Raw genomic sequence first — 23,050 nt, forward strand, 5'->3', positions numbered from 1 at the left:
ATGCGTCAGTCACGAGCACCAGAGCCTCCCCAGGGGGTTTGAGTGTGGAGTGTCGTGTATCAGTATCAGTGCACGAGGGGCTTCCACCTGCTGGGATCTTCTGCCCTCACCTGCATGGCACACGGCCTGTGGGATCGCTCTCTGCCCAAGCGTCTGGGTGACTGGGGTCATCTGGGCTCTCATGCCGCAGGGCCCTGAAAGAACACTGCCAACACAACGTGTTTTTTTTTAAGTATCCAAAAAGGTATTGGTTTTTTATTCTACCTGACCCCATTACAAATCATATTAGTTTTTATGATATCTTTAAAGACTGGCCAGAAATCACCGAATACAACTCAGACTAGTTTCAGGGGAAGAAAGGTGCGGGGTGCAGGCTGCTCACCAGCTGGTCCCGGGGGGCAAGGGACGCGGTCAGCCCCACCTGGACCCTCGTCCCCGTGTCCACTCGTCAGTGCTCGTCTCCTGCTTCAGACCGGTGGGCGGGCGGGTCCTTCGGTTCACCCAGGTGCCGGCAGCCTCCAGACTGTGCCTCTCGCAACACACTGCCTCCCTGGGGACCCAGGTGCAGAGATACTGCCAACGGCTATAATGTGGAGTCTCCGTCTACGGACCCGGTATCTGTGGCCGCAAGCGTGGAGCACTCTGGGGGCCTCATTTGTCTTAGCAGCTCTTCTGGGACAGTCCAGGGTGACCCTGATAAAGACGACACATCTTGGTTGGCACTTCCTCCTGACCCTCAGGTTTAACCAAGAGGAAGAGCGGGCTGCTCCTCTGGGCAGAGAGAATTATAGATCACGGCTCCGGCTTCCCAGAAAACATTGTCAACGGTATGCAGATGAGCAAGGACATTTTCTTTTTCACCCCAGTAGCTACCTTATTACATTCTTTCCCTTGTAATAGCATATTGTCCCTGAGTTCAAAGAGAATTGTCTTGTGTCTTTTTAAAACAGAGTCTGAAAATGAAGGGAGTCACTCTCCTTGGTCCTTTAAAAATCAATCAGAAACAAAACAATTCTTAGAATCAAAATCTTATCTTTTTAGTATTCATTTTGTGTGCATAGAGAAAATGGAAAATGACAATTACATTATAAATTGAAATACTGAAAAAAGATGATAGTCCATTTTAGCCCTCGTGATTACAGTGTTTTCGGTACATTTTCAGAGTGAACTACTGCCGGAGACTTTTCTCTGCAAGTCAAGGTCTCTCAAAGCCCTTTGAATCTGCCTGGAAACCCGTGTCAAATTCTAAGTGTAACAATACAGTTAATTCCTATGGAGAAAGAGAGCGATGCCTTTCAAAAACAAATGTAGAGGCTTATATGGCCAAAAAACCCACACATCTATAAATGTGTCACACTTCTCAGCATATGTTATGTGTTCCGGTTTTCTTTGCCTTCAGACATGGGAATTTTTCAGAGAATTAGTTTTATTTTCTCCCCAAAGATTTGCCGAGCCTCTTCCTGGCGTCCCCAAGACTTCCATTAGTGGTTGTGATGATGTCCCTGTTCCCCAGGCCTCCAGGAACCTGTTTTTCACTGATCTCGTTTCCCGAATCAGCAAGTTCCCACCGCTGTTATCATTCACCGCTGGAGTTATGGGAACTTGGGAACACATGCTCTCTGAGGAGCGCTTTTTTACCACAGACTCTGCAGCGGCTGGCCGCCCTTTCTGTTTGTGATGTTGTGTGGTTCACTGATTTTTTTTTTTCTCTTTTATTTCACCTGGAACTGATCATTCACCAACCACGTCTCTGGTTCAGCACTAGTTAGCTTCCTTTTAGGACTCCAGATAAACTCCTGTTCTCCAGTGAATGGATGCCAGGATGAGAGAGTGTCAGGGAGGGTGAAGGTGACTCAGGGGGCACCGGTGCCTTTCTGAAACCCGCCTCTCTGGTTGGTGTCACTCTGCGGTTGCCAGTGACCAAATGCAATCTCTCTTGGATGTTAAAGCAGCTACCTTTGGATCATTTCTGGCACCCGCAGTCCAGTTAGTTGTTTGGACATGGTTTAATTTTTTTTTTAATGGTTAACCATAAAAATTTTGGATTTTACAAAAAGAGAGATAGAAGTCTTTACCATCCTGTGGTAATCTGGATTCTAGAATTTTCCTTTTTGAGGAATAATGACCAGATGATGGGCCTCATTTGGTATAAAGAAATAAATGGAATAGTTGAGGAAAAAATAAATCAGTAATTTATTATTACTTTTTAAACATTTTATTTTTTATTAAATTAAAAAAATTAAGAGGATATATGTATACATATAGCTGATTCACTTTGTTGCACAGCAGAAACATAATATTATAAAGCACCTAGATCCATTTAAAAATACTTAAAAAAAGACATTTTAGACTGCCACCTATTCAAGGAAAAATTGTTAGAATGGTCTCTCTAGACACGTGATCTGGAAGAGGGAGCAGATTTGACTGAGTTTTGTCCCCATGCAAAGCATACTAACTGAAGAAATAATGGTGACAGCTTTGGCGGATCTGTGTTAGTCTCTACCATTTTGTATGAACACTGCTTACTTAGTATACAGCCAAGGGCAGATGGAAAAATTTAGGTAGATGACTTTCTTTTTGAAAATCTCAATGTCAATTTCAGCAAAGCTACCTTAATAAAAAAACAAACAAAAAGCTCCACTGATGGACCCTTTCCTGGTCTTCAGTAATGTGTGAGGGAGTGTCGTCTGGAAGTTGATACTTCTCATCCACAGGGATGTGTGGGATGTACCAGGGATGTGTTTTTGTTAATAGGTGGTTATTATATGAGTCTCTGAAGTACAGTGACCAACACAGAGCAGCTTAACAGGAACAATGTACTTATTATTTTCTTTCTTAAGTGATATCGTGTGGACACCCTGGGGTCCCTGCCAACGCCATACTCACAGGAGACCTGTTCACATACGGGGCCGTGGTCCACTACTCGTGCCGAGGGAGCCGCAGTCTCGTGGGCAACAGCAGCAAGACCTGCCAGGAGGACAGTCACTGGAGCGGGGCCCTGCCCCACTGCACAGGTGGGCTGGCGCGGGCAGGTGGTCCATCATGCGGAACGCTGACTGGTGGCGCCCGTCTCTACAGTGCTTATTAACCCATTCCAGCCAAGCACGCTCCCAGGATACATCACCCCATCTTCAGCTTCCTCTTTTCTTTAGAGGCATGCCTGTCCCAGCACGGTGTCTCCTGCTGGAGCCCCGGGAGCCTCCCCACCCTGACCAGGCAGCCTGCTCGCCTTGACTCCACTTGCCTTTGCTTTTCTCTCCTTCTGCTTCCTCTCAGTTCTTCCACATCTTTCCTATCTCCACCGTCAACAATTACATCGGTCCTGTTTGGAAAAGAAATCATCTTAATTCTTCCATGAATGTTTCATAATAAAACTCAGTGGACCACACCTCTTATTGACTTTCTATTCCCAACACACCTTCTCCCACTTCCTTGTGGGCATCGGCACCAACATCTCCAGGGAGCAGCTCCTGCACTCACTGTGCCCAGTGTTTGGTTTCTTCCAAAGAATACCAGTTACTGTCACTACCATATTTTAATAAGCTATTTTGATTTTAGTTACACGGAAACAATTTCTTAGAGTCTTCTACTTTTGTGCTGGAATAAAGAAAATCTTTCTCACAGGATTTCCAGAATGTTATAGGACTGTGACTGTGTTCAATACACATTTACAGAAAATTTCATTCTCTTTAAACATAACAGCCCTGTTTTAAACAGCATCGTCTGCTGCCGTGTGTTTGTGTTCTGCAGGAAATAACCCTGGATTTTGCGGTGATCCGGGGACCCCAGCCCATGGGTCTCGGCTTGGAGAGCAGTTTAAGGGCAAGAGCCTCCTCCGCTCCTCCTGTGAAATGGGCTACCAGCTGCGGGGCTCGGCTGAGCAGACGTGTCTGCTCAACGGGTCCTGGTCCGGACTGCAGCCCATGTGCGAGGGTGAGTGGGTCCCAGCCGGAAAGTCAGTGCTGCCAGTGGGAACCGGGTAGCTCGCTCTGAAATGACCAGTGACGTTCTGCAAAGCCTCAGGTTTACACTGTTTCTACAGTTAATTAATCTATCCCCGCCCCCAAGCATATAAGAGAATCATCAGAAAGCATGATTGGGCAAATGGAGGCACTCTGACTGATCAAAAGAAGGTAGAACACCGCCCTTGCCCCTTGACAGTCCCTGGTCTGAGGGAGGCGTCTGTCTATCTGCTCCTGGTGGCGTCTCCGAGGGGCCCTGCAGTGTGTCCTGGTCTAGGGAGGCGTCTGTCTGTCTGCTCCTGGTGGCGTCTCCGAGGGGCTCTGCAGTGTGTCCTGGTCTAGGGAGGTGTCTGTCTGTCCTCGCCTGGTGAGCGTCTCTGTGTGGCCCTCAGTGTGTTAGGGCTGCTGGGGGTGGGAGCACAGGTGAAGGTGCTGTGAGCAGGGCAGGTCCTGATGCGGGCTCCCTGCTGCTGGAAGATGTTTCATTCACATGTTATTTCCAGTCTGTCAGCGCCCTGGTCTTATTTTCTTGCCTTTTTTTTAAAATTAATTAACTTATTTCACTGTATGGGGTCTTAGTTGCGGCATGTGGGATCTAATTCCCTGACCAGGAATCAAACCTGGGTCCCTTGTTTTGAGATCACAGAGTCTTAGCCACTGGACCACAAGGGAAGTCCCTCTTGCAAATTTAAACAGTGAAAAAACTAAAGCAGTTGAGAGTAAGTCATGTTTTCCGTAAAAATCTCACTCTGTTGCTGGGGTACCACACTATGTATGAGTTCTTTCCCAACAAAACATAAATGAGTTCATTTATTTGATTAGGAGAGCTTAATTGGATTCCACTTCATGATGTACTTATCCCAGACTATGCAAAGTGCTTTTTAAATAGCATTTAGTTTATCAAAATGGTGTCATCACTGACTCAATGGACATGAGTTTGAACAAACTTCAGGACATGGTGAAGGACAGGGAAGCCTGGCATGCTACAGTCCATGGAGTTGCAAAGAGTCGGACTTGACTTAGCAACAAATTCAGAAATTCAGAGGGTTCCTGTAAAATCCTTTTAAACTTTTCCCTTAAAATCTGTGTGCAAAAAGAAGTTACTAAAATGTTTCAATGCTGAAAATATTTCTCAACTATGCGATATTCCACAAAATTGGTTATTTCCAATTGCATTGTACCTGGAAGAGGGCATGGCAACCCACTCCAGTCTTCTTGCCTGGAGAATCCCCATGGACAGAGGAGCCTGGCAGGCTACAGTCCATCGGGTTCCAGAGCGTTGGACACTACTGAGCAACTAAGCACAACTGCATTGCACAGAAATCATGGGAGGTTGTGTAAGGGACAGTTTAGTTACACTCAGGAAAACCACAAATGATGTCTAGGAATATATGACTAACCCCTTCCCGCTCCTGCACACACACTGACAACTCTTAAAGTTGTGGAAAATCTATCGCTTTCTGTTTTTTCTTACTTGCTATTATAGGCCTGTATCTATGTACAGGGGCACATATTATTTTCTGTAGAAAGTGGGGTTATCAGCAAGTTTTCATTGCCACAAAGGTTAGCCATGATCTATGTACTCAATCCCTTGACCAAGGTCATGCCCCTCCTAATGAATTTAACTTCTCTGAATCTATTTAAAAAAATTAGATCCTGATGGGATGTTTCAATAAATTTTAAAAACAGGTTCATGAATTACAAGAGAAAAATACCTGAAAAATTCTTAAGCGTCAAAAACCTTAAATTTCTGATAACTATTTTCATCACTTTAAATCATGTTTTCTTTTGTTAAGATCTAGTCTTTGAAAATCTCAATGTCAATTTCAGCAAAGCTACCTTAATAAAAAAACAAACAAAAAGCTCCACTGATGGACCCTTTCCTGGTCTTCAGTAATGTGTGAGGGAGTGTCGTCTGGAAGTTGATACTTCTCATCCACAGGGATGTGTGGGATGTACCAGGGATGTGTTTTTGTTAATAGGTGGTTATTATATGAGTCTCTGAAGTACAGGCTCACTGTACAGGCTCACTGACTCAGCTTTTCAAATGGATATATCTTACCAGGTTGTGTAAATGTAACTACATCTTTGGGATAACTCCTAATCCTCTTTCCCAGGAGATCATGATAAAGTTGACCTTTATTCAGGTAATGGACATGTGATTAAAGTGATGATAATGAAAAGAAAAATACTAATATGACTATGTCTATGCAAGATGGTGGCATTTTGCACTTAGTATGGCTTCCCAGGTGGCTTAGTGGTAAAGAATCCACCTGCCAATGCAGGAGATGCAGATGTGGTTTCAGTCCCTAGGTTGGGAAGATCTCCTGGAGGAGGAAACAGCAATCCACTCCAGTATTCTTGCCTGGAGAACCCCACAGACAGAGGAACCTGGCAGGCTCCAGTCCATGAGGTCACAAAGGGTCAGACGTGACTGAGCATGCATGCACACGTGTAATCTTACAACAGGGAACAATTATCTTTTTTATCCATTTTATAGTGAAGACACTACATGTTGAGAACTCGAACTGATCCCTCACATTGATTTAACTTGTACGAGCAGAGATTCAAACCTACGACTAACTCTGTTTAACAGCATTCATCCTAATACAGCAACGCTAAGTGAGCAGTATTGACACCAGTAAACAATAATGTGTGTTTGGAATAAGTATGACTGAGCGACTTCACTTTCACTTTTCACTTTAATGCACTGGAGAAGGAAATGGCAACCCACTCCAGTGTTCTTGCCTGAAGAATCCCAGGGATGGAGGAGCCTGGTGAGCTATGGGGTTGCACAGAGTTGGACACGACTGAAGCGACTTAGCAGCAGCAGCAGCAGCAGCAGCATGATGCTATTTTATTACAAATTGAGTAAAAGGCACTCATCTTTTACGAAAAGGAGGCACATTAACTAAATGTACTTTTAAAAAGATGTATTTAAAAAGAAATTTTAACTTGTAATTTTCAAAATATCTTGTTTTCGCTCTATCATCCTTAAATGTTGTCTCTCATTTTGCTTAAGTGTCAGTCTTTGTATGCCTTGAAACCTCAGGACCTTGATATAAAAACAGATATGCTGACCCCGTTTCTAATCTACACTTTCATAGGCATGATCATCAGTGAAAGCATCCCTGTCAGGAAAAAAAAATTAACCATTAATTTGACTATATCAAATACAATATTAGAGGGGACTTTATAAACATTAGGGTGTCATTATTATGATGGACATTTCTTTACTGACATAGTTGTCTGTAAATTAAGTTGAATATGTTTCAACAGTCACCTGCTTTATTTCAGCATTAGTCCTTCACAGGTCACTTTTGAAAATTGCTGTGTAGATTTTAACAGCAGTTATGACTGGAATAATATATAGTGACATGAGTCTCCTTTCTTACAAGTTAGATCAGTGTAATTCTTTGCTGTGTCAGGTTTGCACCCATACTCATGAACAATAACTGTGCATAGGAAGCAATGGATCAGTGTTTGTGGAATGGAGTAATGTTCTTGAACAGTGTTGGATTTTTGCTAAGTGAAATTTTAATTTATGTCACAGCCGTCAAAAGACTCTAACTTTAGAGGATGTTAGGTATCGTCTGCCTCAGGATTGGTAAATATATCTCATGTCAGATATCAACCAAGAAACCACTGAACGGTCTGTGTTAGAAGGGATTGTAAGTCCAAACCAAGACTCATCGGGGAAGAAGGTTGTAACTGATTAGTTAGAGCCCACGTAGAAAAGTGAAAGTGAAAGTGTTAATTGCTCAGTTGTGTCTGACTCTTTGCGACCCCAGGAACTGTGCAGCCTGCTAGCTTCCTCTGTCCATGGGATTCTCCAGGCAAGAATACTGGACTGGACTGCCATTTCCTTCTCCAGAGAATTTTCCCAACCCAGGGATCTAAACCAGGTCTCCTGCATTACAGGTGGACTCTTTACTGTCTGAGCTACCAGGGAAGCATAGGCACAGGCATAAAAGCACCAACATGTATACTTTTTATTTGTCAAAGAAGATCTAGTCCAATCTGAGAGTATGTGCATTTTTAAACATAATATGATAGGGAATTCATAAACTTCTATTATAGTGGCTTTTATTTTGCAACCTATTTTCTTCCATGTTTTTAAGAAGAGTGTGGATTTGTTCATAGGCTAAGTTTGAAAGTGGAACAACTAAATAGGTCAGAGTATGTCAAATATTTTGATCATTCTCAGAAAAGGGACTCATGATACATTGTTGGTATGAGAATTCACATTCTTTGTATGTCTGTCTATTGTGCCTTATTGTGGGAGGATTAAGGAGGAAAAATAACCATCTTTATGGTAAATAGGTTCCATGAAAAAAGACAAAAAACCTGTAAAGGATTGAGATCATCACATTGACACACACCCAGCAGCTGCTGAGTTTCCTTGTTTGCTGAGGAAAGGATGTACCTGACAGATACTCAGAGGGCAGACCTGCTACGCTGCCCATCCTGAAGTCTTCATGCCTGTATGTGACATCGGGGTCATCTGGAGAGATTTAAGGTGCGGCCATTCCAAAGCCAGTCGGGGGCTAGTTTTTGTGGGCTTCCCAAGTGGCACTAGTGTTAAAGATCTGCCTGCCAATGCAGGAGACAAAAGAGACTCAGGTTTTATCCTTGGGTGGAGAAGATCCCCTAGGGTAGGGAATGGCAATCCACTACAGTAGTTTTCCCTGGAAAGTCCCGTGGACAGAGAGAGCCTGGCAGGCCACCGTCCATGGGCTTGCAAAGAGTCAGACACGACTGAGCGCTGATGCAGAGCTTTGGCAGACAGGAGGAGGGGCTGCAGGCGGAAACAGCACAGACAGCTCTGATGGTCGTCTCCAGGGTGGGCATCAGTGGGCTGATCAGCGGCACTTGGTTGTCTAAGTTCAGTCAGTCTTCAGTTCCAGGACTGGTTGTCCCCACGTCCTTGAGGCCAGCTCTCAGACTGGTGGCAGCCGGTGTCAGGGCCACAGTCCGGGCATCACGTAGTGAACGCCACCTGGTGGGGTTTCAGTGTCTACAAGAGAGCGCACAGGACACGGCTCACGATTTTGTCTACAGCCCTGGAGGAGGGACTGTTAAAGGTCCTAGACTTAATAACTAAACTGTTTTTATTTTGTCTTGTTGGACTGCTTTCTTTGCTTCTGCATTTTCTCACTTCTGTGATTAAACTCAGGTTTAATTCAAACAAGCCCAACTCGTTTGGCTCAAGTTTTTCTACCGACAAAAGACAGGCAGAGGATGTGGGGGTTGGGGGAGGACCACAGTGTCCTTCTGATGATTTTTTAAATAAATCTGAGGTCTGTTACGCAGATGGCCCTCGACCTCTCGAGTTTATAATGTGGTAACAGGTCTCTCCCTCCAGTTCTGTCTCCCCACAGCTGTGTCCTGTGGGAACCCAGGGACGCCCACCCATGGCAGGATCGTCAGCAGCGATGGCGTGCTGTTCTCCAGCTCGGTGGTCTACGCCTGCTGGGATGGCTACAGGACCTCAGGGCTGACCACTCGCCACTGCACCGCCAATGGGAACTGGACCGACTGCACGTGTGAGTGGCCTCCATCCTGGCCAAATCTGGGTCCTCACAGAGACACTCGCCACTGCACCGCCAATGGGAACTGGACCGACTGCACGTGTGAGTGGCCTCCATCCTGGCCAAATCTGGGTCCTCACAGAGACTCATGCTTGACTGAGAAAAAGGAGTTGATTTAACAGAGGGTTGTACTGATTTTTTAATCACTAGGGGAAAAAGGATTATATCATATGCATGTTTGATAATATGACCACTTTCTGAGCACTTTTAGATTTTTCTTCACTTTCTCACTTACATGGCTAAAAATGCTCTGCCTGGCTGGTTGGGTTGGCTACTATAAAACTTACTTCAGAAAAGGCAAGGTTCATTCTCTCTGTAGACCAGTTAGTCTGAAGGGAAATGGTGCAGGAACCTGGTTCTCTGATCTTAGCCTGTGTCTCTGTCCTTGACCTTGTGGGGTGACCCCTCACGACATCTAGTTAAGGACAGAATGCGGATGACAGCTGTCATCCACACAGACAACTATCTGTGGAGTAGAAATAAGCGGTTCCAAACATGCAGCCTCCTGACTGCCGGCCAGCGAAACTGTCCCCCAGAGATAGGCTGGCATTGCTGTGCTCAGCCACAGTGTCATCGCTCTGAAGAGCAGCTTAAGGAGAAGCACTTAAACAGAAACCAGGAATAAGTCATCCCGTGATGATACTGTGTCTCCCTGTTTGTCTGTTCTCTGCTGATTAGTCATCAGCTGTGGAAACCCAGGGACCCTGGCTAACAGCATCCAGTTCGGGACCGATTTCACCTTCAACAACATGGTCAGCTACCAGTGCAACCCCCATGGAGCCCGCCACGTCCCCCACCATCCGCTGCACCAAGGACAGTACCTGGAATCACAGCAAACCGATCTGCAAAGGTGAGTGTCGGGGCTTCTCTTGTGCATCACTCACATGTGGAGAGTCTTTATTGAGTTAACGTTTTACATCAGTTTGCAAGCATCCGTGTAGACCTTCTATGTGCTCAGCATTCCTGTAAACTCATTTGCAAATATTAAATCACTCTCTTTTCTTACTACCTTAATCTTGGTTTTATAGCCCGGAGACTGACTCAGAGAGAGCTGTAGTCAATTCTCAGGGTCGCGGGTCCGGTCTTGGAGGCACCGGGCTTCAGGGGCGACTCTGGAGTCTGTGCTGTGAACTCAGCTCTGCTGTCTTGGTATGCGTGGCTGTGTCGAGTCTGCGGCCGTCATCATGGGGTTGGCGAGGTGGGTCAGCACCGATCATCAGACAGGGCAGAACAGTGGCAGAGATGGCCAGTGTCCTGATACCTGGTGGGCCTTGGGCGCTGAGACTAACGACGCTCTCCTCCACCACGAGGAGGTTCCCGACTTGGCCGATGGACTTTCCAGGGAGAGAGTGAGCAGGTGGAAGGCGTCTGGGGGAAGCAGGGGGGCTGGCGGACCGCTGATCCAGGAATGATTTGCAGGGTGAGCGTCTCCACCAACTCCAGACAGAGCAGCGGGCCTTCTCGGCTGGACCGGAGGGGCAGGAGAGGGCGTGGAGGCCGGCAGTGGCCACACAGGAGAAAGTGGCATCTTATTGTCCTTAGACGGGGTAGGGGAAGAGCTGCGAGCTGGAGCAGCAGGAAACCTCAGGAGGAAGGTGCGTCCTGTGTGGACAGCCTGCTGTGAGGTCAGAGACCCCGCACCCGAGGGCCCTGGTTACCCCCTTCTGGCCTGGGCGGTTTTGGCGCATCCTGGTTTCCTCCCATCAGAGGGTGAGGAGCCCTGTCTGTGTCCTTCTTTCCAGCGGCAGTTATTAACACCATGCAGCTCTGTGGCAGGTGCTAAGAGGGTGTTGAATGCAGCTCACACTATCCTGTTAGGAGCATTGTAGTCCAGGGAGCGTGTCCACGTGCTTGTCCCTAGAATGTCTGATCTCTGGACTTCAGATACATTTGTGTAGATCTTGTCCTCTGTTTAGTGTCTGTTGGATTAACAATCCTTCCACAGCCAGCCAGGCCCTCGCGGATGAGACCTCTGTCTTCTCCTGCTGCCCACCCTGTCCGCTCCTCCCTGGAGCCACGTCACTCATCGCCGTTCCCACCTGGGGGCCTTGGAGCCTGACGTCCACCTGTCTAGACTGTCCCCCAGTCTTCACTTAGGGCTTCTGCAGAAACCTTTGCTGAATGAGTGGACAGATGGGGAGAAGGTGGATGGCGAGAGGAGGGCCCATCTCCAGCTTCCGGGCGAGCACATGTGGGTGTGTCTGTGTGTCTGTCTCACGTGAGAAGGTGTGAGCACCCGTGAGAAAGTGCCGGTGAGGAAATACGGCTGAGTCTCCTCTCTCGCCGCCTTCCGCGCACAGACTGTCAGCAGCAAACCTCCTCCAGGGTGAAGTCTCAGAGCTCTTGGGTCTTCAGGGAGCTTAGACCAGGCGGCGCAGAATGATGGCTGGAGTGGGCCAGGCAGACGGCAGCACCAGCGGGCGAGTCACTCCGGGGAAGAGTGTTCTCCCTCAAAGCCCCTGGAAGCGACAAAACCCTGGCAAAGTGGTTTCTTACAGGGTCTTCTCTCACCACACACGTGTCAGTGCTTGATTCTTCAGCAAGTGGATCAGCAGCCTGTGTCTTTTGGAAACTATATGCTATCTTTATATAAAGACTCTGGAGAAGGAAATGGCATCCCACTCCAGTACTCTTGCCTGGAAAATCCCATGGATGGAGGAGCCTGGTAGGCTACAGTCCATGGGGTCGCAAAGAGTCCAACACGACTGAGCGACTTCACTTTCACTTTCATGACTTTCACTTCTTTCTTTTATATAAAGAAAAAAGTACAGATAAAGAAATTCTTACCATCTGTTTATATAAATTCAAATATCTGTACTCATGTCAGAGGACCATGCTTCTGACTGAATTTGCCTCTGGTAACCATCATAAGAACATGTCAGTGGAACAACAGGCTTTCTCTCTTGTCTTATAGACTGAGACTGTCTTGTTTACTCCACCTTCTTTTATGGTGGGATATGTTTTGACTTTGCTTTGCTTTTGTAGACTTGATCTAAATTAATGAGGAAATATTGGAGAAAAGTTTATTATTTTGATTTACTGTCTTCTTCAGTAATTTGTCTATTAAAAAATTCAGCCCCTTGTAGATGTCTTTTGCAACATGGGTGAAATTAAAATGTGAGGCCTTGGAGTGTTGTGTTGTGGTGGAAACTCTGGAATGTTGAATCCTGTTTGTTCTCTGACAGCCGTCACCTGTGGCCAGCCGCCTCCGGTCTAGGACGGGAAGGTGGAAGAACGGACTTCCTCTGGGGTGCCAGCATCAGCTACAGCTGCGCGCACAGCTTCCAGCTCTCCCAGCCCGCCATCCTCTCCTGCAAAGGCCAGGGAGTCTGGAAAGGCGAGGTCCCCCAGTGCCTGCGTAAGTCCTCGGGAGCACAAACCATGGCAGACAAACCGCGGGCTGCGGTCTGAGGAGGAGAGCCTGCGGGACTTGCAGCCAGGGAGCAATAGGTTAGAGTCCACGTTTGAGACACGCTGCCCAAGGGCAGATTCCATCCTTTCCTTCATCCCTGATTCCTAAGGATTTAATGTGTGTATGTGCTTGGTGACCCACTGGACTATAGCCCTCTAGGATCCTCTGTCCATGGGGTTCTCCAGGTGAGAAGACTGGAGTGGGTTGCCATTTCCTTCTCCAGGGGATCTTCCCTACCCAGGGATCGAACCTATGTCTCCTGCATTGCAGGCTGATTCTTTACCCACTGAGCCTTCCGGGGCTTAACGGAGGGATTTAATGGAAAGTAGTTAGACAAGTTGAACAGACTCACCTGACCCAGGGGCACAGACTGTGCACTGACCTCCTGGTTGTCTTCTCTAGCTGTGTTCTGTGGGGACCCCGGCACCCCTGCCGAGGGGTGCCTCAGCAGCAAGAGCTTCACCTACAGATCTGAAGTCTTCTTCCACTGCAAGTCCCCTTTCCTCCTGGGGGGGTCGTCCTGGAGAGTCTGCCAGGCAGATGGCACCTGGAGTGGCGTCCAGCCCACCTGCATCGGTAACCATGGCAAGACCGCCCTGGGGGTGGGGAGGGGGCGTTTCAGCCTAAAGCTGGAGCGTTTGTGGGCGCACAGGTGATGCTCTCCTGGGGGTGGGGAGAGGGCATTTCATCCTAAAGCTGGAGCATTTGTGGGCGCACAGGTGATGCTCTCCTGGGGGTGGGGACGGGGCATTTCATCCTAAAGCTGGAGTGTTTTGGGGGGCACAGGTGATGCTCTTCTGGGAGATGCTCTGTGCAGGTGCTGACCAGCCAGGCTGATGGTAGCCTCTTAAATCCTGCCATGGAGTTTGGAGTTCACGTGACAAGTCATTTAAAGACAGCTCCTAGACTCTCTTACTCTGGCAGCCCCCTCTCTGCCCATGTCAGCTGACAACCGCGATCTTCAGGGGAAGGACCAGTTTGCTGAAGATCTTATTGTTGCCGTGGCACCAGAAGGGCCCCCCCACTTCAGTGTCTGACACCCTCTCCCCCAGCCCACCCCTGCCCCCCAGTAAACCACCTGCTCTGTCAGCCGCGGCTGAAAGGCTACAGGGTCACGCGTGCTCTGTTGACCTTCCAACACAAAGTGAAACTTACAAGTTAAAAGAGATTCTCTACACGACCTAAACCCCTCGTTTTTAGACCAAATCTCTGTCTCATAGGAAGGGTTCAGGTAGAAATTATACTGGTCGACAGTCACTGTATCAGTGACACAGGAACCAGAACTCTCCCTGCTTCACGCCCAGCCTCCCTCCACCTCGCCCTGTAGACATGAGTGAGTGATGGCCCGCCGCTCCGCGCACCCTGCTTCCCCGAGCGTGAGACAGCCTTCTGCACACACGCAGCAAGCAGGGAATGACTTCTATCCCTGGCTGTTTTCTAAGGAAGTAAATAATATCTACTTAAAAATGCAGTGTCAAAAATAATTTCATTGAAACACTGCTTTTTCTAATTAAAATTTACTGCCATTGGGCTAAAACTATTTCTTTACTTTAGCTATTTCTGAAAAACTAAAAAAAAAAAAATGTTTTTTTCCCTTCCCCCCAATAGGTTAGTTTCTCTTAAACACTTTTTCGAAGTTATCTATTTTGTTTTCCCATCAGCAGCTGGAGAGCTGACATACTGAAGCCACTCATTGATCGTACTGCCAGTTTTTAGAAAACTATCACTGTTGGTCTACCATATGCTTTTCTTTTGAAGCATTAAGTATATTCCCCATTTTGGAATCTTAGGAAAATTAGCTTAAGACATTTAGAATAACAGATGACCAAATGAGATGGCGATTAATTAAATCAATACAAAAATAAAAGGTCATAATAGGTAACTATTGAAGACCATATATCATTAACCAACCAATACAGTATGTCAGTAGAGAAAAATTAAACCAGAGAATGGAAAAGAATGTGCTTCTTCTGACGTAGAAAATAATATTCAGAGCAATTTAGAGTCTGATAAAGCACTAAAGATTAACATCTAAAGAAGTCATAAAAAAGATGAAAGTAGCAATTTAATTTTTAACTTTCTTGCAAAACATTTTGCCCACTTGTCAAAACACAATTTTCTGAATTCTGAAAGGCCTTTTAGTAAAAATATTAGAATTCCTGTAATAACCATATATGGTTCTGTCTGATTTTTTAATTGTGAGTTTCAGATCCTGCTCAGAACACCTGCCCAGACCCTGGTACTCCACAGTTTGGAATACAGAATACCTCAAGAGGATATGAGGTATTCCATTTTTATTTTACTGTTTTTCTCTGTTTTAAAATGTAATTGATATTTAAATATACATGTGTTTATGTAGCATATCCGATTCATGTTACATTTGCCCAAATATAGTCCATTCAGAGAGGATTTCTGCTTATTATTTTAACTGTTAGAACTGAGACAACTGTATGTTATTCACACAGAATTAATTGGTATATGAATTTCTGTTTGAAAGCATGCATATTTCTTTCTGTCTGCTGAATTGACACAGCAAATCTCAAATCAGGGTGATTTGCCACCGATTCACATAAGAAGACCCCACTTGGTGACCAGATAGAATATGTGAATAACATTAAATTCCAGAGACAAAAACAGAAGAAAATGCCTTCAAAGTACATTAACACTTACATTAACACAAATATCAGAGAAATACCTAAAAATGGAAAGTAAAGATGCTTGAAATAAAATATTTCAACCATCTTGAGTAATTGAGTGACTTCAGGTTCTCTGATCAAGTGGCTCTGAAAGCCAGAGCTAAATATACACACTGCTTTCAAGTTACTGCTCCCATTCATTGAGAATAAAAGTCTCTTTTCTTCAGCCACTTCTCCTTCTTTTTCCTGAAACTGTCCTCATTGGATTGCCCTGATGCCACACTGGCTCCTTCCTGACAGCCTTGGCTCACTCTGCAAGGACAGCCTCACAGGTCCCCAAGGGTAAATCTAGCGCATTTTATGTAGGGTCCTGTGTGTGACCTTACAGCTTCAGCTAACGTTTTCTGGCCTATGCTGAACATATTGCAATACCCGAAAATACAAGCTGTGGGCGTTGTTCTAACTCACCGTGGGAAGCCCAAGCTGTGGTCACCCCTGGTTTCCGTGCCCCCTGACCTGCCTGCATGTGGCCTGTGACCTGCAGTAAGTGAACCTGCATGACGACTGCTCTCAGTGACGCAGTCCTGTGATCTGCTGAGAGAAGCTAATCGGGCGGGGTGAGCCCAGCGCTCCCCTAATGACAGAGTAGTTACACTATCCCGGATAATAGGTTGGACCCAAGGCAAGATTCACTAATCATTTAAAAACCCAGATGCCATCTTTTAAAGAGATGACTGAGGCCATTAGAAGAATAGTTCTGGAGGATTCTGTGATAGAGTCCTTATCAGTCTCCAGGCCAGTTCCCACAAGTGCTAAAATAACTTGCTAACAGATACTAATTGCTTAGAATAGGACTTGTTTAGTCTCAAAGTCACGTCTGACTCTTTTGCGACCCTAGGGACTGTAGCCCACCAGGCTTCTCTGTCCTTGCGGATTCTCCAGGCAAGAATACTGGAGTGGGTTGCCATTTCCTCCTCTAGGGGATCTTCGCCTCCCAGGGATCGAACCCAGGTCTCCTGCATTGGCAGGTGGACTCTTTACTGCCGAGCCACCTGGGAAGCCCAGAATAGGACTCACAGAGGGGAAAAAACAGAAAAGGAAAAGAAAATTATCACAAACTAAAGAGAAATAAGGCTAAAATTAAAGGGAAAAGATATATTTTTGTTACCCAAATAAACTGCTTCTAAATAATCACGAGTCACCATATCTAAGACCTCACACGATCCATTGAACAACCTGTACTGTGTCTAACACAGCCAAGCAGGAGATGTGGGTCTGATCCCTCAGTTGGAAAAATCCCCTGGAGAAGGAAATGGCAGCTTAATCCATTATTCTTGTCTGAGAAATACCTTGGACAGAGGAGCCTGGCAGGCTACAGTCCATGGGGTCACAAAACAGCTGGACACAACTGAGCAACTAAACAACAAGAACACTGTGTCTAACATTTTAACCCACATCTTACATGTACACGTTTACTCAGACCTGACCCTGGAGCGTGCTTTCCAGTGCGAGTGTGTCCATGTCAGCTCTGAGCTTGGTGCTGGCTTTCCCCTCCAGGTTGGAAGCATGGTGTTTTTCTGGTGCCGAAAAGGTTACCATGTTCAAGGCTCTACAACTTGAACTTGCCTGGCGAACCTGACGTGGAGCGGCATCCAGACAGAGTGCATCCGTAAGTGTGACCCTGTGCAAGGGCAGGGCCTGGCCACTCTCCAGCCGCTGGAAGAATTCACCTTCCTGAGGAACAATGGGGGGCTTATTTTTATCTGCTTTCCATTCCCTAAACCCATTTCTCAGAGTCTGGTTCCCTAGAACCAGCAGCAGCAGCAGCACCCAGAGTTTGGCTGAAGTTCGAATCTCGAGTCCCACCCTGCGCACACCTGCAGTGTCTGAGGCTCTGGGGGCCAGGAGCGGGCGGGGTGCAGAGGAGCAGGGGGACACCAGTCTGTAGTCCCCAGGCACCTCCGGTGATACCCAGGCCCCAAAGCCTGAAAAACTGTCCCAAACCAAAGACCAGTGAAGACCACTGCAGTTACCATCACTGAGAGAACCTGCATGTACTGCTCCCCTAGGAGGATCACTAATGATCACGTCAGGGCATTAATACAGGTGTTTGAACTGTTCTTTTTGGAGTCTATATGAATTGATAATTCAAATACTTAGGACCAAGTTTTGTTTTGTGATTTAATCATTAGAATTAGGAGAAATGTAATGATTAGTAATCAGCCTTTCAGCCTCTACCAATCTAGGGCAACGCAGTATCTAACTCTTACTAGGTTAGCTATATACAAAAATCTTCTGAGTATGTAAGTTGTGAACTTTTTGTATTTATGTATCAGTATTTATTTCAAAGCTGTCATCTCTATTCTAAATCTCTACATGAATTCTCTATGTGAATATTATACAGAGATATCACACATACATGCATGTATATGTATGTATATACCCATAGGTGTGTGTGTCTGTGTGTGGCGCTTGCTAACATTAGGTCTTCGTTACTTTGAAAATTTGGAGAAGGAAATGTAAATGCCTCCAGGATTCTTGCCTGGGAAATCCCATGGACAGAGGAGCCTGGCAGGCTGCAGTCTATGGGGTTGCAAGAGTCAACCTAGTGACTAAACTACCACCACCTTGAAATTATGTCAAAGTGAAAAATATTACAATACTTAAAAAGATTGCATTAGTGATGTTAAACATATAAACTTGTTTTATAATACTTGGCCAAGTCCTATATTTGAGACATAAATGTGCACTTTATAAAGAATGATAAGTTATTTGAGATCAAGCCTGGGGCTTCCCAGGGGGCACTAGTGGTAAAGAACCCACCTGCCAATGCAGGAGACATAAGTAAGTGACGTGGGTTTGATCACTGGGTCAGGAAGATCCCTGGGAGGAGGGCATGGCAACCCACTCCAGTATTCTTGCCTGGAGAATCTCACGAACAGAAGAGTCTGTCGGGCTACATTCCACAGGGTCCCAAAGAGTTGGACACTACTGAAGCAGTTTAGCACAGCACACACACAGCACAGCACATTACAACCTTGGGGATTTCCTGGTGGCTCAGCAGTAAAGAATGTGGCTGCCAATGCAGGAGAGGCAGGTTCCATCCCAGGGTGGGAAGAACTCCTGTGGAACGAAATGGAAACCCACTCCAGTATTCTTGCCTGGAAAATCCCATGGACAGAGGAGCCTGGCAGGCTACAGTCCATGAGGTCACAAGAGTCAGACACAACTTAGCAACTAAACAACAAAAACAATTACAACCTTGTTTACTCCTAAATGATATTTTTAAAGGAAATAAGAATCTATATTTCAATTAACTTTCTAAACACACAGCAGATTTTGACCAAAATTAATTATTCATTTAACTGAGCAGTAAATTTTCTAGTTGCCACTGGACAAAAATCAAAGCATGTTTTAAAATACACATTAATCTGTCTGTGTTTGGTTTAAAGGACTGCTCTTTTAAGGAAATTTAACATATTATTTATCTTAGTGTTAGTTGCTCAGTCGTGTCTGACTCTTTGCGACCCCGTGGACTGTAGCCCACCAGGCTCCTCTGTCCATGGAATTCTCTAGGCAAGAATACTGGAGTGAGTAGCCATTCCCTTCTCCAGGGGATCCTCCTGACCCAGAGATCGAACCCGGGTCTCCTGCATTGCAAGCAGACTGTTTATCACCTGAGCCACCAGGGAGGCCCCATTTATCTTAACAGTATGTCAGATGTGTTTATTTTAAAGCTATGATTTCTAAATTTATATAACATAATTACATATACACGTGTATGCAAAGAAGGAGACTAGATAGATAGACAGATGATAAATAGATGATAGACAGATAGAGACAGAGGAGGAGGAGAGAAAGAGACCTGGCAACACCAAGACTCTGCTGTGCTGTAAGCTGCAGAGACCAGAATGTCAGTGATCTGTAAAGTTCCTGTATTCTCAATTTCAAATGGTAAACTAACTTTATAGCCATTTCCATCTCTTTTCTCTGTATTTCCTTAGACACACATGCTTAGACTCCAATGGACTTACTAATGGACTAAATCCCATTTCCACTCATGCTTGCCGCCAGTCTGAAACACCAGCCCATGCAGACGTGACAGCCATCGACCTCCCCACCTTTAGCTATACCTTGGTGTACACCTGCCATCTGGGATTCCTCCTCACGGGTGGATCTGAGCCAAAATTCTAGGAAACAGAATCCAACAACATATTAAAAAGATCATACATCATGACCAAGTGGGTTTTCTCCCAGGGATGCAAGGATTCTTCAATATTTGCAAATCAATCAATGTGATACACCATATTAACAAATTGAAAGATAAAATCCATAAGATTATCTCAGTAGATGCAAAGAAAGCCTTTGACAAAATTCAACACTCATTAATGATAAAAACTCTCCAGAAAGCAGGCATATGAGGAACACACCTCAACACAATAAAAGCCATCTATGATAAATCCACAGCAAAGATTATCCTCAATGGCAAAAAACTGAAAGCATTTTCTCTAAAATCAGGAACAAGACAAGGGTGCCCACTCTCACCACTACTATTCAACATAGTTTTAGAAATTCTAGCCACAGCAATATGAGAAGAAAAAGAAATAAAAGGAACCCATGTTGGAAAAGAAGGATTAAAACTCCCACTGTTTGCTGATGACATGATCCTCTACATAGAAAACCTAAAGACAAGACCAGAAATTACTAGAGCTAATCAGTGAATATAGTAAAGTTGCAGGATATAAATTTAATCCACAGAAGTCCCTTGCATTCCTATACACTAACAATGAGAAAACAGAAACAGAAATTAAGGAAACAATCCCATTCGCCATTGCAACGAAAAGGATAAAATAGTTAGGATTAAATTTACCTAAGGAAACAAAAGACCTATATATAGAAAACTATAAAACACTGATGAAAGAAATCAAAGATGCCACAAATAGATGGAGAAATATACCATGCTCATGGATCAGATGAATCAATTTAGTGAAAATGAGTATACTACCCAAAGCAATCTATAGATTCAATGCAATCCCTATCAAGCTACCAATAGTATTTTTCACAGAACTAGAACAAATAATTTCACAATTTGTATGGAAATACAAAAAACTTCGAAGAGTCAAAGCAATCTTGAGAAAGAAGAATGGAACTGGAGGAATCAACTTGCCTTACTTCAGACTACACTACAAAGCTATGGTCATCAACACAGCATGGTACTGGCACAAAGACAGAAATACAGATCAATGGAACAAAATAGAAAGCCCAGAGATAAATCCACACACCCATGGACACCTTATCTTTGACAAATGAGGCAAAAATATACAATGGAGAAAAAATAACCTCTTTAACAAGTGATGCTGGGAAAACTGGTCAACCATCTATAAAAGAATGAAACTAGAACATTTTCTAACACCATACACAAAGTAAACGCAAATGGATTAAAGATCTAAATGTAAGACCACTAACTATAAAACTCTAGAGAAAAAACAGGCAGAACACTCTCTGACATAAATCACAGCAAGATCCTCTATGACCCACCTCCCAGAGTAATGGAAATAAAAGCAAAAATAAACAAATGGGACCTGATTAAATTTAAAAGCTTTTGCACAACAAAGGAAAATATAAACAAGGTGAAAAGGCAGCCTTCAGAATGGGATAAAATAACAGCAAACGAAACAACTGACAAAGAATCAACCTCTAAAATATCCAAGCAGCTCATGCAGCTCAATACCAGAAAAATAACCCAATTAAAAAATGGGTCAAAGAAATAAACAGACATTTCTCCAAAGAAGACGGACAGATGACTAACAAACACATGAAAAGATGCTCAACATCACTCATTATCAGAGAAATGCAAATTAAAGCCACAATGAGGTACCATCTCACGCTGGTCAGAATGGCTGCCATCAAAATGTCTACAAAAAATAAATGCTAGAGAGGGTATGGAGAAAAGGGAACCCTCTTACACTGTTGGTGGGAATGCAAACTAGTACAGCCACTATGGAGAAAAATGTGGAGATGCCTTAAAAAATAGGAAACAGAAATAGAACTACCATACCACCCAGCAATCCCACTGCTGGGCATACACACTGAGGAAACCAGAATTGAAAGAGACATGTGTACCCCTTTCTTTATTGAGCCCAACTTTGCATGAAGTATTCCCTTGGTATCTCTGATCTTCTTGAAGAGATCTCTAGTCTTTCCCATTCTATTGTTTTCCTCTATTTCTTTGCACTGATCACTGAGGAAGGCTTTCTCATCTCTCCTTGCTATTCTTTGGAACTCTGCATTCAAATGGGTATCTCTTTTCTTTTCTCCTTTGCTTTTTGCTTCTCTTCTTTTCACAGCTATTTGTAAGGCCTCCTCAGATAGCCATTTTGCTTTTTTGCATTTCTTTTTCTTGGGGATGGTCTCGATCCCTGTCTCCTGTACAATGTCATGAACCTCTGTCCACAGTTCTTCAGGCACTCTTACCAGATTTAATCCCTTGAATCTGTTTGTCACTTCCACTGTATAATGGTAAGGGATTTTATTTAGGTCATGAATGAATTGTCTAGTGGTTTTCCCTACTTTCTTCAATTTAAGTCTGAATTTGGCAATAAGGAGTTCATTATCTGAGCCACAGTCAGCTCCTGGTCTTGTTTTTGCTGACTGTATAGAGCTTCTCCATCTTTGGCTGCAAAGAAAATAATCAATCTGATACCCGTAGTGACCATCTGGTGATGTCCACATGTAGAGTCTTCTCTTGTGGGTATTTGTTATGACCAGTGTGTTCTCTTGGCAAAACTCTATTAGCCTTTGCCCTGCTTCATTCTGTACTCCAAAGCCAAATTTGCCTGTTAATTCAGGTATTTCTTGACTTCCTACTTTTGCATTCCAGTCCCCTATAATGAAAAGGACATCTTTTTTGGGTGTTAGTTCTAGAAGGTCTTGTAAGTCTTCATAGAACCATTCAACTTCAGCTTCTTCAGCATTACTAGTCAGGGCATAGACTTGGATTACCGTGATATTGAATGGTTTGCCTTGGAAACAAACAGAGATCATTCTGTCCGTTTTGAGAGTGTATCCAAGTACTGCATTTCGGACTCTTCTGTTAACTGTGATGGCTAGTCCATTTATTCCATGAGAAACACTGGGCTGGATGAAGCACAAACTGGAATCAAGACTGCCAAGAGAAATATTAATAACCTCAGATATGGAGATGACACCACCCTTATGGCAGAAAGTGAAGAAGAACTAAAGAGCCTCTTGACGAGAGTGAAAGAGGAGAGTGAAAGAAGAGAGTGACAGAGGAGAGTGTTGGTTTAAAGCTCAACGTTCAGAAAACTAAGATCATGGCATCTGGTCCCACCACTTCATGGCAAATAGATGGGGAAACAGTGACAGACTTTATTTTTTGGGTTCCAAAATCACTGCTGGTGGTGACTGCAGCCATGAAATTAAAAGACG

General features: G+C 44.7%; 1 pseudogene across 1 annotated transcript; it reads left to right on the plus strand.

Annotated features, from left to right (window-relative positions):
- Positions 1-20,211, plus strand: LOC145518983 (CUB and sushi domain-containing protein 1-like; annotated as a pseudogene). The gene is made up of 10 exons (XR_014063486.1): positions 1-4; positions 741-827; positions 2,841-3,014; positions 3,751-3,933; positions 9,344-9,508; positions 10,232-10,403; positions 12,739-12,911; positions 13,368-15,248; positions 17,159-17,270; positions 19,606-20,211. The product of XR_014063486.1 is annotated as a CUB and sushi domain-containing protein 1-like (transcript).
- Positions 20,212-23,050: the final 2,839 nt, after the last annotated feature.

Source organism: Giraffa tippelskirchi, chromosome 8 (genome assembly GCF_054371585.1).
Source record: "Giraffa tippelskirchi isolate mGirTip1 chromosome 8, T2T-mGirTip1v1.2.pri, whole genome shotgun sequence".
NCBI classification, from domain to species: domain Eukaryota; kingdom Metazoa; phylum Chordata; class Mammalia; order Artiodactyla; family Giraffidae; genus Giraffa; species Giraffa tippelskirchi.